Raw genomic sequence first — 16,426 nt, 5'->3', positions numbered from 1 at the left:
TTGATAAATTTTATTTGGATTATTTTGGCTATTTTAATTCAAAAACATTTTGAATGTTGTAAGTAGTCAAAATATCACAGTGTTCTCATGTGCGATAAAAATAAGGAAACAGAAAATTGAGTCAGGCACTAACAAAAAACCGCAGAGAGAGTTAAAGGAGGGAGATCAGTTGGTCTGTGTTTTAAAAGGACTTAGTAGGACTTTGAGATGGGGGTGCTAGTGCCCTGCATGGGATCCAGCATAGCTTGCTGGATTTTTGCAATGCAGTTGTAATTTGGCAAGCTAAATTTGTAACTGTAATTGTTCAGTGGCTATTTCTAGACTTTATAGTAAATTTCAAAACTGTCCTTTAAAAAATGCATTGTTACTTTTTTTATCCTGGCCTTTTGTTTTTTTGTTGGCCTTGGGTGGTTACTTTGTCCTTAGACCATCTACGTACATTTTAGCATTAATGAACAATGAGGTTAATTTTAGTTATGTGTATTTTATTTATTTATTTTTTTAACCAAGATAATTGAACTGCAAATTGGATTAAACAGGAGGTGCATTTCTGGACAAAATTGTATTGAATTTAAGGCCAGGGAGGTATGTTTCTTAGGATTTAGCATTATCACTGTCTCAGTTTGAACAATGACTTTTTTGTGTTCATCTCTAGAAAGTCACAAGTCCTATCATACTTTTGACATCATGATAATTCAATTATTTTTTCTTTCTCTGTCCTTCTGGATAATATTCTTTTGCCTTCTGTTAATGATATTGTTAGCGCACAAAAACAAGCATTCAGGATCATCCCAAGATTGCAAATATGATTTCTGGTTGGTACAATCATATAGGGAGTTTCTACAAGCAAGAGCTGGAGAAAGAAAACAAACGTAATTTTTAAGCTCATATGACCTGGAAAGTTTAAATAGGATTCAGCACGCCTTGAGGACTGGTAAACTTCTGTCCACTGGTTCTGAACAAAAAAAATCAGAAATGCAAGGCAGGTTTCGATTCTGAAGGTGAGATAGCAATCCTTGTTTTAATGGATCCTAGTTAACAGTATGTTTAAAGAATGAAAGTGTTTTATAAATTGCATAATACAACCTGAAGGTATATCTGAATTACAGTGCTTGTTCATAATTGAAACTAGCTAGCTAACTTAGTTGCTAATTAGATAGTTTGTAATTCTGAGGAATAAATTTTTCTGGTAGTGGAGACTAGTGGGTTTTACCTTGGAGACTGCTGCAACCTTCAGCAGCTGCTTAAGGTAAATACAAGGACCTTTTCATGTCTTGGTTTTGGCATGAATTTTCCAGTACTGGCACTCCATTTGTAAGGACAGTCTGGCCTTTTGTTCCAGAACCTGTAACATCCAGGGGTTTTATCCATTTTCTCTTTTTAGATGCTTGCCTTTGTTGTTTACTGGGACCTCTTCATTAGAGCACACTGGTTCTGTATGAACATAAATATTTTTCTTTATATTTCTTTACATTTCACATACTGGATTTTACTGTTGCAAGAACTATAATACGTGATGAATATGTGCTTGCATGCAGTAAAACTATCTATCTCTCTAGCTCTGTCTAGTTCAGATTATAGAAAGGAAAATTGCCCCGTTGAGTTTCTGAAGACTTCTGGCCAGGTTCTGTAAGCCAAAACCACAGTGACTTTGGAAAATGAAGTGTATGAATGACAAGCAGACGTTACAGTTGCTTTTGTGGAATCATTATAATGCCAATCTCTGTGCTTGCTAGCAAAGGCACTAAAGGCATCAACCTTCCCAAAGATTTTCCACTGGAGAAAAATTAGCGTCTCAAGCTGGCAGTAAGAGGTGATGGCTTTAACTGTAGCCTGTCCATTTCAGATGCAGAGCCCACAAAAGCCTTGTTTTCCTCATGGGCACTTGCCCAACTCAGTCCTTACTACGTTCTTTGCACGTCATGTATTGTCGTAGCTCCTTTCCGTAAGACTTGTAATAACTATTTCTTTCTTACCACTTTTTCCCCCTGGTGCTGGAGCAGGAGAATTGTTTGTCTTTCTAAAATTAGATATCCATGGATACATGTAATATTTTTCTCTGTTTAAACTTGGCAGTTTAAATTGCACATGGAAAAGAAAAGTGTGTTCCACTACAGGAAATTCTGCGTGTTGTATTCTTCATTTACGGGAGAATAAAATGTTATATGGGGTATTTCACTCTTGGTCCTGTAGAAGGAAAACAATGCTTATAAAAGAACGTTTATACTGATGTCTATAGCCAGACTCTTCCTCTGTTTTTATTGTGCAATATTCACGGTACCACCCTGTGAAGGGAAGCTAACTATATATGGGTTACAGCTAAGGCATGTAAGTTTTGTACTGCTTGAGTGCTTTTGTATAATTCCTGTCTTCTTTCTCCAGCTGAAAGAAGGTATTGAAACTTCCTCAACTGTGTGGACCATTATTTAATTTAGGTCTTCTTGCTCCAATATCTCTTTTCTTTTCTCAAGATCACAGATAAACTTGTCTTGTTTGCAATTTCTTAAGATTCCACAGGTAGCTGTAGTAGTGGAAGAAAATTATGTAGTACATTATTACTTTTCTTGTCTATAAAAGTCGTTAATTTTGTTTTCTAGAACCCCTAAGGTGCACAAAGACTGTTCCAAGGAAAACGAGGTGAGAAACTGGGAGGCTATTTGATGTCTAGGGTTGCAGGCAGGCCTGATTCCAGAATGGGATAATTCATCTTGCTAACTCTTTGAAACTACTATAGTATTTGTATACAGATGAGAAAAAGATATAATTCTCACATCTGTGAGGTACAAGATGATAGCAATATGCAAATGTGAACTTATTTTCATGGAACGGTGTAGTTGCTCTCATCTGTTGTCTGGGTTATAACTCACATAAAAGGATGAGCCTGACTCTTGAGAATGGGTGGTGAGTAGTTATGTTGGACCCCTCTGCTGAAGGAGAGAAAACATAAATTAGGATTGAGCTGGTTTCTAGATTTCTTTTTGATCAGTAATATGAGACCCAGATTTTTGTGCATTTTTTTATGTTTAGAACACAAGTTAGATGAGTTAGAGTTGCTTTCTGCTGGCTCTCCACAAAAAAAAAAAAAAAAGATGATGAACTTTGATTGCAGTGGGAAAAGTGCAGTCTGAATAGGCAAAGGAGTTTAGAAGAAGAGTGGTCTTCTAAATCATGTATCTTACATGAACACCCACTGTTTTACTTCTTCAGAACAGTTTTAAAACTTGTACAGATCGGCCAACAGCTGCAGAGTCTTTCTTTCCCTTTCCTATCTGCAGTGAAAAAATGTTTTCTCTATGTTCTTTGCTTATCTTTGCCAATCTTTTTTTCTTTTTCTCCCTACTCTCCCTCCACTTTGTGCCAAAGTGATGTTTTTTCCCCCCCTCTGGAAATTAAATTCTTGCTCTAACTTAAAACTAACTAAATAAGTAGTGTCTGGGTTCTTTTCCTAGTGTCAGGCTGAGTACTTTCATACATCATAGTAGTGAGGGGGTGCTATTTGAGTCTTACTTATTTAGCCCAGTGACCTGAAGAAGGTTCCAGCAATGTGAACTTGGTCTTTTGGCTCTACTAGTTTATTTTTTGAATTTCCACTGTGGAAACATGGTAGTAGATTTTGTGCTGCCCTTGTCACTGTCAGAAGACATATATCTGCCAGGGCATACATCCTACTGCCAGTTAAAATGTTTGGATTGCTGGAGTGTTTAGATATGGAAACAATGGACTTTGAAATTTGTCCATCATGGGTAGCGAGTTAACTTTTCTTCAAAACTACACTTTTTTTGCTTACTCTTTCTTGATATAATCATATGGTTTATGCTTGGATATTTTGCAGCATTCATTTTCTAATTAAATTCTGGGCTTTGTGATTCTTACAGCTTCTTATTGGTTTTGGCATAAACTGTAATATTAAGGGTCAGCTATTTTTTACTTTGACAAGTTTATATATCAAAGCTTAGGAAAAAGACTGAAAAAACATAGCAGCTTCATTTGGAGTATGTAATGAATGGTTGCTAATGAAAACTTATGTTACGAAATCCCATAAGGATATGATCATATTCCATCAAATCTTCTTGGCTTGTGACCAAATAGAAACATGAAGGTGTATGAGTATTCATTAAGCACATTTCATGTTTTTTGTTTCCAGAAACTTTATAAAAATAGCCAGGTATAGTAACAATAAATTCGCTTTTCTTAGGAGGCTATCCAGAATTTGACATGATGATATATGACTTTGAACTCTAGCCCTACCGAAAAATGGAGGTTATTTTGAAGACAGCCCTTCAGGAGGATTCTCCTATTTATGCTATGTGAATGCCTGTGTTATATTTAGGCAATGAAAATGCTTCTGGACTGAGTGTCCTGTATTCTGCAGTGGGGGGAGTGGCTGGGGAAGATATGAGCTGTTCTGTCTTTCACGAGGATTCTTAAAACTCTTTTCCAGTGATCCTGTTCCCTCTTAGAGAGTCACGGCTGAACCGTGCTGCCTCCAGTTGCCCTCCCACAACAGCAGGTTGTAAACTCTCCTTATGCTGAAGTGCAAGGCAGTGGTTTGTACTGCAACCACAGCTTTTATTTAGCTGAAAGGGAACACTTTAATTCTGTCACAATTGGGCTGGTTACCTTCCAAACCAAAGCAAGGCAACATCGCCTCTTCATGATGTCTACTGTATGGCAGGCTTGATTTAATCTTTTTTTACCTTCTTGAATAGATCCAGTACGAAGTAGGAAATGGAGAATTAAAGTCTTGAATCAGATTTCGTATTTTCATTATAGTCTATCACTATAATGAGGAAAGAGCAGAACTGGTGCTGTCTCTGAATCATACTTCACAGTGCTAGACTATAAATTTCAGGAATTTCTCATTCCTTACTCTGCATGATCTTTGTAATGGCTTTATCTGTCACTTCATCCCTGCATCAGTTCTGTAAATAATTACCCTGTGACCCTGTGGTCCTTAGTAACTCTTTCAAAAGCATAGCTAATCATTTTATAAAAAAGGCAGGCCGGTTAATTCTTGGCAAGTTTGTCCCGGAGCTTTGCGTCTGCAAATGGGAACACTGAACTTTAGCAGCAATAAATAAATAGCTTGGGTGGAATTGCAGTGCTGTGGCCACTTGGTGGGGAGCACTTCCCTTTCCCTTCCCACTGACACTGGTGTCTCATGTGCAGTAGATGTTGCTGTGAGACAGCATCAGGCATGGCTTGGTCTGCTCCATTTTTTTCATCACATACAGCAATTTGCTCTTCCATGCTTACAGGAATTTGTGTTAGCATGGGCTTGTCTTTGTGGTAAGTTGTTGAATACAATGCACACTAGTGTCACATCTTTGCTGTTTCATTTCTGTTCAGCCTGTTGCCACTCTGCACTGGTTCTCAAAAGGCTGGAGACATGTCCCACTCCCACACTGTGTTGGTGCAGGTTGATTGATTTCCCAGGAGTGGTGGCCCCACTTAACAGCACTTCAGGAGGCTTGAGTGTCTTCACAATTGCCAAGGACAGCTTTTACTTACTTTTGGTTAGGGCAATCATTGCATCCACACGGCATTGCCTACTTCGCAGCAGAACTGGGGATTATGAAATTCTATTTTCTTTTTCTTCGAAGTGGATGGAAATACAAAGTTTCTTGCTATCCCTCTCCTAGTTTGTGGGCTTGCTGTGCTAAATCATTTAGCTCCTTTTAGACATGAGTGCAATCTGTAGTCCATGTCCACATTAAGCCACAGAGGAATGTGAATATCAGGCTTCAAGTCAGAGAAGTGAAATGCTTCCAACTTGCTAACCAGAGACAGGATTACAGGGAGGGCTGTACCATATGGGCTTTCTCCACTTTTTATTTTTGTTCCTGGTTTCTTCTCTTGCTTCTCTCTGTGCTGCAGTTAAACTGAGTGTAAGTCTTAGGGATACCTCATCACCACAGACTTCTGCGAGTCCAGTTATGTGATAGCAAACAAGATAACATGATGAATACAGAGAGACTTTAATTATTATTTATTTTACTCCACCTTCTTCTCTTTTGATATTTAGGTTTTGTACTTAGAAGAAAATAAACTTACATGACCTATATATAGTATTTTTCTTTGTCTGCATTCAGCAGAACTTCAATGGCCACTGCAGTGGATGCAGTGGATCAAAGGCCTATCTGTGCCACTTTGATACGATCATACAATAAATACACCTGCTTGTGGTTGTATAGAAGGTGTTTTGATTTTGTGCAAGTCATGCTTAGATCTAGGCTGTTTTAATAAATTGTGCAATTTAAATTTAGAGTAACCTTGCTGCTTTTCATTTGAGAACTAAAAGTCAGACTAACTCCTGTGTTTCAAAGCTGAATTTCTTACAAGGAACAGCAAAACAAGAAAATATCAATGTTCCGTTTTGATGGTTTTTTGCCTCTCTCCACCTTAATATACAAAGTCTTCATTTTAATATACAACGTCTACTACAGGAGCTACAGAGGGTCACAAGGTTACAGGTCAGTTTGGACCTTTATTGCTCTAATTATGTGCTAAAATGTTAACAAAAAATGGATTAATCTGAGCAAGAAATAGAGATGGTTTATTTTAAAGAAGAATTTCTTTCAGCTCCTGACAAAGTAAAATTTTCTGCAAAGCAATTTTTCACTCTGAAGTGTTACAAAGCAACTACCTTCTCTAACAGGGGCAGTTAACAAGATTCAGGCTATAATCTCATGAAAAGCTGATAACCTCAGTTATGATTCTAGATTCTAGATAAAGCTATCACCGTATGTAAAGGGTGAGTATTTTGTCCAGACTTATGGTGAAAGGTTGTAAAGTGATTATCAAAGCACTGTTTGGAAAGGTGAAAAAAGAATGGTGCCACGGTTTTTAGGATTTATTACAGTGGGTTTGTGTATAGAGCTGCAGCATGTGTTTTATACTCCAAAACTAACACAGTTTTACTGGCCTTCAGCGCAAAGCTGTTCTCTTGAGTAGAATTAATGACAAATAATATGTTAGAGGAAATAAGCAGCCAATCTAAACGAATCTATTATAGCACTGCTGCAACTAAAAAGGGAAAATTATACTTTTGTACAATGAAAGAGTGTGGGGTTACAGGTTGTACAATTTCTTCCTCTGTCAATGTAATTAGCAACACTTTTTGGAATACTGTGGAAGTAAACTCCCGATTTTTCTCCCAAGCTCATTTGAACCTTTTGAAAAACAAAAGGTGCTGAAGGATTCATATTGTTGGCTGAAGTAGTGTTTGAGGTGTAATTTTTCTGTTAAAAACTATTAGAAAATAAAAAGACATTTGTCGGTCATAATATCTCAGTTAGTATGTGCTATCCAATGCTGTGATACCCAGGTAATTGTTTTCAGATCTTGTTTATCAATATGATCTGCCACAGAGATGAAGGAAGAATGCAGGGGGCTGCTCACAGAGAGGGGTTCTTTTGTAGCCTTGTAATTCTGAGACACCGGTCAAAGAAATCAGTCACTTCAAAGAAGGTTCCCCCCTAGCCTCCCCCCTTTTAGCCATAAATCTTACTTCTAAGTATTTTGACTGTTTCAGTCTAGTGTTTAAGCCCACACAGTGGGCGCTGGAAAATAATCCTTTAATACAGAAAGAAAAGTACCATTAGCTCATTTCCGGCAGCTATTCTGTATTTCAGATGAGGTGTTTTGCTGTCGAAACAAATGCAGTTATTCACAGACTGTGGCTGTGTGATTTACATCAAGGCCTATATTCAGTAAAGATAACAGATTTGCTTTCTTCGTGCATGTGCCCACAATATAATCCTCCTTTGATACAACTGGAAGGAATTTTTTCAGCATTTTGTAGCATCGATGTTTTAATACATTAAGTAGTGGAGTGGCTTTTTTCCATGCAAGTTCAAAAGTTCATGTTATGATCTTGTGTGAAGTATCAACTTGTGTAACTAAATCTGCCTGGTCGTGGTTTGGGATTTACAGTGTGCATGCTTTTTTAACTTTATTTTTCTTTTCTCTCTCCCTCTTCTCTTTTTTCTTCACCCTATCACGCTTGGCTCTCATTGCAGCCACTTTTCCTCCATTGCATTATCTCTGTTCATTACCTAATAGGTGAATGAGACTAGTTGAGCCTCTCCAGGAGAGTAGACCATTGTTCTAAACATCAAGAAACTGAACAAAGTTTTATTCTTACTGTAGGTTTGGGTCCTGCTTCACTTGGTGCCAGTGTTGTTACTGACATCAGTGGGAGCAGGACTGGATTTTGTTCCTGTAAGGAAAAGGGCAGGTTGGCAGTTTAGAGTGGCCACTACATTGTTTGCAGTTGATACGTTGCAAATTCAGTGGTTCTTGTTGATCTTTTCCCCCTCCCCCAGTTGTAAATATTAAGAAAACATTTTCTTTCCTGGTGGGCCAAGGAATCCACTTATGTTGCAACTTCCTTATGTGAAACAAATACCTTTTTGACTTTTTCAAGAGTCAGAGGTAATGTGATACATTTTGGAAATCTCTAGTTATAACCCAGGTTTTCCCGGTTTTCTGTTTCTGAAAGCCTTTACAATCTTCCAAATATATATGTATATGTATATATTAAAGGAGGTGAAGAAGAATGGAAGGTACACAAGCATTACCACTAAGTAGAAATTATAAAAACACACTTGCATGTGCCATTTTAAAATCAGAAGAAAGGCAGGAGAAGAAATATCACACCTTCATTAAGTGCATAGGACCATATTTTGCTGCAGTCGCACACCTTCCCAGCAGGATCTCAGCTGAGAGCAGCATCGTGTGAGGCCAGGTAGGCAGCTGCCAGTCTTATCTGACACCAGAGCCATGTAATGAGCTGCAGGCAGATCTTTCAGTCTCACGAGCACTGGGGCTATTTGCTTCCTAATCTCCAAGTGCTCTCTTGTAACTGCTCCATTGCAAAATCCCAGTACAGAAGTGAAACTGCAGCCACCTCTTGAGGATAGATATTTTTTCATTAAAGCAGGATAGGTGATGTTTGAATTTATGTCTTTCTTTTTAACGAAGTTTTTATTGCATTATTTAAAATTATACACCAACTGGCACCAGTTTTTGCTAGTGGATGTTTAACTAGTGAGAATGCTCTGGGGGATATAATTTGACCCTCTGTCTGATACTTGGATCTGTTGGAGCTATTGATTCTGCTCTTCATGTTGTCCTGTGTTTAGAACTTCTTAGTTTTACTCATGTCTTTCTTTGTAACATGAGAGAATAATGAAACATGCTGTGAGTTTTTCTGTGGTTTTTACTAAGTGTATCATTCATAGTTTTTGTAATGTTTTTGCATGCCCATCAATCACATTTAGCAGGAAACATAATCTCTTAAAAATCACCTTAGCTTCAGCAAGTCTGAAGGAGTTGAAAACCTTTAGAAAGGTGACTAACTACAAGGAAAAAGTAAATGGCACCAATACTGTGTTGCTACTGATTGTAGCCAGTAGGGGTAAAGTAGGGACAAAAGGTGAAGAATCCTGTCAAATGTTCTCAGAGATTTTTAAGTCACTTGGTTATAATGGATTTTAAATAGTTGACCCTTACAATAATGGTTAGGCTTTCCTAATCTTTGATTGCTAGGAAGTGTTTAGTGAAAATTTAGGCTGCAGGACCTTGACCAGGTCTAAAAGAAAGATTTCTCAAAGTACCAGAATGCTGGTCTTGGTCTTGCTTCTCCTCTTCTGAATGGCTTGTCCCATGCAGAAAACATAACTCATATAGATGTTGCAATATTAACTCCTCTTATAGACATTCAATTACAGAATGTTTTATTTTGGAGGGGGGAACAAAAAAAATTAGTGCAATTTGAATCAAGTGGCTATTTCCAATAAAGCAATTTTTATTCCAACATAGCTTTGCAATAGAAGAATAATGGGAACATGTTCTGGGGAGTTCCTTTGCCTGCTGAGACCAGGAGCCTTCCTTGGGCTGTGATTTCACGAACTGCTCTCCTGACCCGACCAACTGCTGTCAATTAAGGCAGAATCACTCTTATTTTTCCTTCTCTGAGCTGTGTGGTTCTTTTCTTCCCTCTGCCAGATGAGCTAGTCACTCTGGGCTGTGCTGTGAGCTATCTAAACTCACTAACCCAGCTGAAAAGGATCATATTCTCTTACTAAGTTAGGGAGGTGAAGGGGCTAAATCAGGAGGATGTTCCAGCAGATTTTCAGAGCTGGCACAAGACAAGTTGTAATGTGCTCTGGAATTAAGGGAGGGGAAAGAGATCAGGACCTCTCACCCATTCCTGGCAGAAGTGAGCTCTTAAATGAGATTGCCTCAGGTGCAAAACTGCATCCTTGGACAGGTGCCATCCAGGCACTTTTGGCTGTGTCTAATCTGAGGTCTTGCAGTAACACAGCCAAGGTGTGAGAGGATTGTAAATGGTTAACTGCTGTACCCTGCAGACCTAAACCCTGCCAGGACAGAGAGGTGGAGCTGCTGCATGGACATGGACAGGCAGCATTTCCTATTTGGAAGGGAAAAGTACTGGAGTCTGGCATTTTGGTTTGGTGAGTATTATGAGGGTTTTATTTGATTTTTTTTAACTTTAGAACACAAAGTTCTGCAAGGTGAGTGGTAACTCCACCTTCGTTGCTGATATTATGTGGGTTAAATCTGATCACAATGGCAATGCAAGCATCATGTAGGTATGTCACTTTATGCAGATGTTACTCCTAACTGGAATGCTTAGACTACCTCAAAAGGAGTCCTCCATCAGTAGTTGCCTTGGTAAGAGCTGTTGGATTGCTGTGGGTGTTCTGGAATGATAAGTAAGGAAGTAATGAATAAGGTGCTAATTTGCAGGTTGGGAAGTTCACATCTTCTCTTCGATGGAAACTTCGTTGGTCACACACTTACTAGAACCTATAGAAATACTAGGTGCCTGTGGACCTTGACACAGAAGAGGACTTAGGTGCTGCCTGACAGATTTGTACCCACAAAACTGCATAGTTCTGTGGATGCACAAGAAAGGTGTGTTCACACAAAAAGTGTGGTACTTTAGCAGGGGAGAGGAGGATGGAATAACAAGGGCTGTGCATACTAATCTCTGTGTTCTTGAGAGTCTCTGAGTATGTACTGTCATGGGTACTGCCACAAAGGAGAGGAAAGGGCTGAATTCTAACTGGTTTGAATTGAAGTTGTTAATTTGACTTTATTTAAACCTCTCTAGATGTTTTATTTGGACTACTGAAACCAGAAACTGACCCAAATTAGATACAGTGAAAACACAAAACAACTTAGATCAAAAAAGATCTGTTACAACAGAGGTGGATCTGATGTAGAACGCAAGTTTTCCTGGAAAGGGAAAGCTGTGATTGGATTGGGAAAGTAGAAATGCTAACTGAGATAGTTTTTTGATCTTTGGCTGCCTCATATTGTTGTCCGATGACTCACAGTAGTAGTAACAGTAGCAGTTGTGTTCTGAGTTCAATGTCCTGGAGAAGCCTTGGCATCCGTTCGTGTGCACAGGTATGCCATCTCTAGATGCTTAGAGACTCTAGAAGTTCTGTCTAGAATATTGTAATAGTTACAAAAATTAAATGGAGTTGTAATTTGACTCCTTTTCCAGAATGTAGAGGTGAGAGTGTTAATAGTTTTATTACTGTTTGGATTAGGGGAATGTTTAAATTCCTGCCTGCAAGAATTTTTAAGGAGATTTCAATGCCTGAGGATGAGGCCTATGTCTTGCCAGGGACTGTATAAACAAGTAGTTGAAGACAGTGGCCTTGGGGCAGACAACTTGGTATTATGTAAGGGTTAAAACCCCCTTTCATCTGTCCAGGGATGAATTTGACTCCGGAGAGTTTATCAGGCTTTATGGGACTTCCACCCATAACTAGGTGGGATACAGGCACCTTGTTAGGCACAGAAATGCTCCTTGCTGTGCTCTACCTGCATGAAACACTCCCATGAGAGCACTCAAGGGAGAGAAAGCTGTTTCACAGAGAGAGATCTCTTCCTCTAGACACAGCTAGGTGGAGATGGACTGTGTCAGACCTCGTCTCCCGTGCACTGTTATTTTTACTCTTCCCTAAAACTGCAGGCCAGCACACCACTTGCAGCTGCCATTCCATGCTGCGGTCTCAGCCCAGCCCAGGGTTACATACTTCTGTTAGGTGTGCTGCTGCTCCTGCAGTGCCAGGAATGCTGGAGGGCTGCCAGGTGCTGTTGGTAAATACAGGCTGCAGTTTGACATAATTGCTTTCTTCCTGGAGTTTCAGAAATTACGTACAAAAGCAAATGAAGTGAAGGAAAGCATTCTGCTTTAAGTGCATTTCGTATCAGATGCTATGTATTCTTTTTTTATGCTCCTTTGAATGTAGCACAGTCTGTACCTGTTGTCTGTAACAGAGGAGAGAGTCACATACTTGGAAATGTCCTGAGAGTTATATTGGCCTTAATTATTTATAAGCTTTTCTTCTCTCCTGGCCCTCAAATAAATTTGAGAATGCCCAGTGACTGGAGCAGTGCCCTTCACCTCACAAAGCAGCTTCTGCCATACGGCCTCGTCTGCATGAAACACCCAGCATCTTGGCTTCACTTGATCCTTTCAGTCTGTCTTTTAAAACTACTGACAAACAGGAGTCTGGCCAGCCCCAGCTGACTTTGGGAGAGCTAAGGAAGAATTTTTGTATTTCTGGCTTCTTTTGCTTTTAAGTTTGGAAAACGGGTGAAATATTCATTCATTTGCTTTTTGTGTAGTAGTGGTTTGACCTGGTTTCACTGTAATGTCTCATTAAAAAAAAAAACAAACCAAAAAAAAACCCCAAGAAAATTACGGTTTTGGAAAAGCACAATTTTTTATCTGCATCAGGTAGTTTAGATCTATAGGGAGAGTTTCAATTCTATGCAGAAACTAACAAAGTTTTCTTAAAAACCAGAAGCAATTCTATGCTGTGTATCACATTGTGAATCTGACCTAATTCTTCATGCAGGACTGGCCGGTGAAGAAGGGTGGTTACTAATGTTACTAATAGGTAGCACTAAAGGATTAGCTTTTTCCTCCCTAAACCATTATAGCTGTGTCATCTTGAAGGTGTTTGGTTGGTCCCCAGCATTGTGCTTGCAAGATGTTCTTGGTTGTATGAGTTATGCCTTTTTTTTCCTGCTTTTGGATGTGTGAACAACAAGTTCTGTGGTTGGGGGGGGGGGGGAATGGTACCTCTTGAAGCCCCTTCTCTGCAGAGAAGGATTTTTTGCAAGAATGATCAGTGACTCCTTCTCTCGCCCCTTGCAAGATGCAGTGGTTCTATGGAGGAATCAAATACTGTTGGAGGGATCCATACCTCTGTGTCTCCTGCCTTTGCACAGAGTGTGCTGGTAAGGCTTCCGGACAAACCGAGATGTTTCTCTTCAGTCATGTGTAGAGAAAGAGGATAGGTAAGAGTGTCTTGGGCTGAGACATAAGTGGTTTACATCAGGCCCTTTAAGCTGTTTGGTAGTGAAGGCTGTTAGGAGGACTTGTGTTGTGCTTGGCATGAGATCGTGGATTAATGGTTTAGTTTTATTCTGTATCAAATTTGTTTCATTCTTTATTCTGTTTTCCTACTTATGGTCTTCCCCATTCCACAGTCACTGACTTTATCCATATGGCTTTTTCAAGTAAATACCATAAAAAGTCTGATTCCAATATCTGTGATAGCAAAGGGACTGGCTCATTGTTCAGTTTTTTCTTGGTCTGATGAAGTAGGAGAATATAAAATTTTACCAAGAATCCACAAAGATCTCTTTGTCTTCATACTGATGAAACTGCATTTAGGGTACTTCTTTTTTCAGTAGCTGTTTTCTGAGAAATGGTTGAAGGACTTTAAGGTTTTGTGTGCGTGTTGTAGGCCTACAGAGTATGTACTTTAAACATAAGGAATTTCCACTTAGCAGAATGTTTAAATTCCAAAGCTTATGCTCTAAGGACGTTGTTTAATTCAGCATATTTAGAATGAGCTTAATTTGCAAAGAGTGATTGATACACGAAAAAGAAAAAAGTACCCAAAGTTTTTAAGGAGCCCAGTGTAATTTCTCTTCGGAAAAATAAATACTTAATGGAAAACGTCACTTTTAAAGTGTTTTTCACACCTGAAATACTCTTAACAAAAATCCTTTGTTAAAATTAGAACAAGTTCATGGTTATCTGATAAGCTGTTTATAGGCTTGCATTAGTTTCACTGATTTGGTTTTGTTTTAAGTGTGAGTTTGAGGAGGGGAATGTTGTGAATGCCTGCGCAGTTGGTATGACTTTGTTAGAGACATTGCTTCTCCCAGGCAACCTTTAAATTGGGAAGGGAGATCCTATAATGGAATAATCCTTCATTTGGAAGACCAAATCATTTCTGTCTCTCAATGGCATCTTTTTTTCAGTCATCTACAAAATAACCATGAGTAAAAATGAATGCTCCTGATGCTTTTAAGATGATGCAAACATTGAAGAACCTAGTTTACCTTTAGGTACCTGTGACTGGTCTGTGAGATCTTATTCAGTAATCTTACCAGAAAACCCAGTAAGAAGTTGGTCAGACATCCAGAATATGTGTAAACAGAAAACTTAGATACCTGAATTGATCTGAGAATTAATAGTTTCTACAAGCTGGGCAAATCTGAGCTGGTTTTAAGTGTTTCCAGCTTTGCCATCCCAATTAATTCTTTAACTGAAAACTACTTTAAGTGTGATCTTTCATGTGAGAGAGATGTCATTGGGCATTCATATATATATTTAAGTTAAATGAAATAGTAATCCCATCTGTATTACACGAAGTGCATCCATTAACCCGTTTGTACATCTGCACCTTGAGAAAATGGTGCTGGCTGATTGCACTCACAGAATTAAGGGAAAACTCATGTTACTTTACTGCTTTTGAAAAGCAGGGGAAATACTGGCCTTGTTTACCTGAGTGTACAGTATAACTTAGAGCAATTAATGTCCAATCCATGTTGTCAGTTCTGGTATACAGGAGCTGATGTGTTAATTCCAGAATAGCATGTTTGCACACACACCTTCTGGAATGGCTTGTCCAGCTGTAGCTGCAGTGTTCAGTGTGCCTGGACAGCAAAGCTAAACACTTGGGGTTTTTTAACTAACATTGATTTCATCCTTAGAGTACTGCTAACTCTACAATTACTGCACAGAGAATGGCTCATGCTCTGCAAGGAAATGTGTGCAACTAACAGTAATGAAAGATAAAAGTCTTTCTTGAAATTGAATTGGCTAGCTAAAACTCTCTCTGTGTCCAACTTAAAATAATCTGCAAAGCCAGAGACTGAACAAAAATGCTGTTCTTGATAAGATGTAGTCCTCCACACCCTTCCCTCTCTGTAATTTCCTTCTATTCTTCCCACTTTTCACATTCAGGCTGTAGTTTCAGATAGGTTGGTCAGCAGGGCAGTTGGCAAGTAGTTGGCCAGGGGTTAAAGCAGTAGCCCGTCCTGCATGGTTTGGTACGAGGTCTGCAGCCATTGTCCTGATCGATGCTGGACAAGCTGGTGAATGTTTGTTTCATGTTTCAGTTCCTTTTCTGGGAGTCACGGGTAACATGTCCCTGCCTCATCAGGTTGTTTGTGAGGATGTATTTCTATGGCTTTGATGGCTTCTGATGTTACAGCCATGCAAGGTATGACAGATTTCTCATCAATTAAGTGAAAATAATACATTATGTCTGTACCCATGAAAGCTAAAAATGGGAGATTAAACCACAGCAGCTGATTTGATAGGTTTGTTTGCATTTCAGTCAAGTAGCAGTGCTCCTTCTCAGTCTCTAGGCTTTTCTCTGATGATGCTGGTAGACTACCAGGCTAGTCACACACCTAACCAGTGGTTTTCTGTTTGTGTGGGGTTTTTTTGATTTGATTTTTTTTTTTTTTTGTGTTGCTCTAACTCCCTAATAAATGGCAAGTTATACTGGCTTTGGAAAATACACTTCATGAAAAATGTGAGTTATTTTTCTAATGTAATGATAACCACTGTAGTCAGTCGGGCAGCTTTTAGTAATCCCCATAGCAACTACATCCAGTAAAAAGTGAAAATAACTGATTCATGCAGTTCTGTGCCAAGGGATATGTGTGGGCAATGTACTATCTGTTTGAAATGTCACACTCAGCTGATGTATTCAAATGATGCATACTCTGCTGGCAGTGCCTCCTCTTGCTTCTCTTAAGAAGTAAGGAAATGGGATCTAGTTTTTCGTTTGCAGTCCTATTGGTTAAGAGAAATGGACTCTTAAATGCCGCCATTAGTGTTCTTCCATTTTTTGCTCCAGAATATTCAAACAAAACCAGGAAGACTTGCTAGCAAGTAATTTGCTATTTACTTCATTCCTCTCAGCACATGGACAGTGGCATTTTAGAGCTGGTTATGTCAGTGCAATTGCTTTGTTTTGGTTTAGCTTGAACCTGCTCTTAACTAAACTTTTTTGGTTTGTTTTGCTTTAAAAGAAGTGGTTCTTGCAGGTGAGGATCATAACTT

At 39.0% G+C, this 16,426-nt stretch overlaps 1 protein-coding gene across 2 annotated transcripts in view; it reads left to right on the top strand.

The window, feature by feature from the left end:
* The window catches only part of PTPN14 (protein tyrosine phosphatase non-receptor type 14), a 111,901-nt gene that overhangs the window by 21,949 nt on the left and 73,526 nt on the right, over nucleotides 1-16,426 (top strand). The window lies entirely within an intron of this gene.

This window comes from Corvus hawaiiensis, chromosome 3 (assembly GCF_020740725.1).
Source record: "Corvus hawaiiensis isolate bCorHaw1 chromosome 3, bCorHaw1.pri.cur, whole genome shotgun sequence".
Classification (NCBI taxonomy): Eukaryota; Metazoa; Chordata; class Aves; order Passeriformes; family Corvidae; genus Corvus; species Corvus hawaiiensis.
This window is presented reverse-complemented; position numbering and strand designations above follow the sequence as displayed.